Below are 2,539 nucleotides of genomic sequence, written 5' to 3'. Positions count from 1 at the left end.
TTTTGCAACAAGATTCACAGTCTTCATCCTTCTACCTTCCATTATTCGTTCCTGTTCTCACCGGCATTAGAGTTGCGAAGGCTGATAGATAAGAAGTGGTATCATAGCTCCTAGGTTTCAAGGTAGAATAAGATGCATAAAAACACGATGATGCACACATCGTGAGGTCCATCCCGACGCGCGTGCAAAAAAGAAGGGCAATAGAATGAGTCGGCTGATGGAGGGCCAATCTGGTGCTCGAACTGCAGGAAGAAAGGTCATCTGGGCAAGGATTGCTGGGCAAGCCCAGGAATAAGGAGAAGGCCCATGTGTCCAAATCCAAAGAGGAAGAGCCGACACTTTTCATGGTGAACGCATCGGTGTTATCTGTTTTTTCCAATTCTGATTCCAAATACACAGAAGCAATCAATAGCGGCGCTGCTTTAATGAGCGTCGTTAGTGAGGATTCGATAGATCCTGAGAAAGAGTTATAGTTGGGCATGGCAAAGGCACTGGCTGGTGAGCTGATTTAGCTGAAGGAGGAGCGAGTGTTCATTTACATCAGTGAAAGGGGCGAGCAGTGTGAGCACCGGGGATGGGTCTTTAACACAGGGGCAACAAATTATATGATCAAGGCCAGGTCTACGTTCTCCGAGCTCGACTCGAAGATTCGTGGGACGGTGAAGTTCGGCAACGGTTCCATCGTCGAGATCAAAGGGCGCGACACCATCCTGTTTGTTGCCAAAGGTGGCGAGCACCGCCAGCTGATTGACATCTACTTCATCTCAAGGCTCAAGGCTAACCTTGTGAGCCTGGGTCAACTCGATGAGGCTGGATGCTACATCTACATCAAGCACGAGTTGCTCAAGATCTACGACGATTGACGATAGCTCCTCACGCAAGTTCGGCGCACGACAAACTGCCACTACATCTTGGAGTTGAAGATAGAATAGTCGATCAGCCTCTCGGGTAGGACTGAAGAAGCAGCTTGGAGGTGGCATGCAAGGTATGGGCACCTGAGCTTTTCTGCTCTACAGAAACTACACAAGGAGGAGATGGTGTACGGTTTGCTAGCAATCGAAGGCGTGAATAGGCTATGCGATGGGTGTCTTATCGGCAAGCATAAGCGCACCCCTTTTCTGTCTCAAGTCTCCTACTGCGTCGGTGAGCCGTTGGAGCTAGTACACATGATCTCTGCGGGCCCATCAAGCTGGTGACCCTAGGCGACAAGACTTTCTTCCTTCTACTGGTCGATGACAAGAGCCGCTTAATGTAGCTGATCCTGTTGCAAGCAAAGAGTGAGGCGGCGAAGGCAATTAAGCACGTTCAAGCGCGCGCATAGGTCGAATGCGGGATAAAGATGAGAGTGTAGCGCACGGACCAAGACGAAGAATTCCCCTTGGCGAGCTTCGACAAGTACTACGACACCTAATGGCACCCTACTCCACCCAGCAGAACAGGGAGGTAGAGCGTCGAAACGGTCGTCTACCTCTTTAACCGGTTGCCAATGTGAAGCCTCAACACGAGATCTGGTACAACAAGAAGCCTACGGTATATCATCTTTGAGTGTTTTGTTGCGTCACGTACATGACGATTACGCATCCCCACCTTGCTAAGCTCGATCCCAGGGGGTTGAAGGGGTTGAAGGTCGTCTTCATCGGTTACGAACCTTGGAGCAAGGCTTATAGGTTCTATGATCCTGCGGGGGGGGGGGGGGNGGGGGGGGGGGGGGGGGGGGGGCGTGTCGCCGACATCGTCTTCAACGAGAACACCTTCTGGAGGTGGAATGATGTGATCGATGCAGGAGAAGGGGGAGCGCAACACTGGGTACTGTCACCGGCGACAGAGCTGCATCGGGCACGCCTGCACTAACACCGACCGCAACTCCTACTGCGCCCCCTAAATCGATGGAGTTCGCAATACCACGTACTGTAGATTCGATGATGGATGCCGATCACGATGATGGTCTGACAACCAGGTACCTAAGATTGAAGACCTACTAGGAGAAGACGAACCACCAAGACTGGTGGCGAGCGAGCTCAAAGAAGAGGTGGCTGAACTACATGACATCAATGCAGATGAACCGAACTCTTTCATTGAAGCAGAGAAGAACCCGTGCTAGCTGAAGGCAATGTAGGAAGAGATGGCCGTCCATCACTGAGAACAAGACGTGGAGTCTGGAGAACATGCCGCCAGGACACCAAGCCATAAGGCTCAAATGGGTGTTCAAATTGAAGCGTAACGAAGAGGGAGAAGTTGTGAAGCACATGATCGTTTGATGGCAAAGGGCTACGTCTAGAAGCAAGGGGTGGACTTCGAAGAGGTGTTCGTGCTGGTGGCAAGGTTGGAATCCGTCCGCGTTGCTGGCGATCGCGACACATTACTCCTGGGAGGTCCACCACATGAACGTGAAGTCAGCTTTCCTCAACGGAGAGCTAAAGGCGACCGTCTATGTTCGACAACCACCTAGCTTCATTGAAAACGACAACCACCTGGCTTCATTGACAACGACAACTCTAGCAAGGTACTGCGCCTGCACAAGGTGCTTTACGGGCTTTGG

Source organism: Cucurbita maxima, unplaced genomic scaffold, assembly GCF_002738345.1.
Source record: "Cucurbita maxima cultivar Rimu unplaced genomic scaffold, Cmax_1.0 Cma_Scf00071, whole genome shotgun sequence".
NCBI lineage: Eukaryota > Viridiplantae > Streptophyta > Magnoliopsida > Cucurbitales > Cucurbitaceae > Cucurbita > Cucurbita maxima.
The sequence above is the reverse complement of the archived record's forward strand: the minus strand, read 5'-3'. Positions refer to the sequence as shown.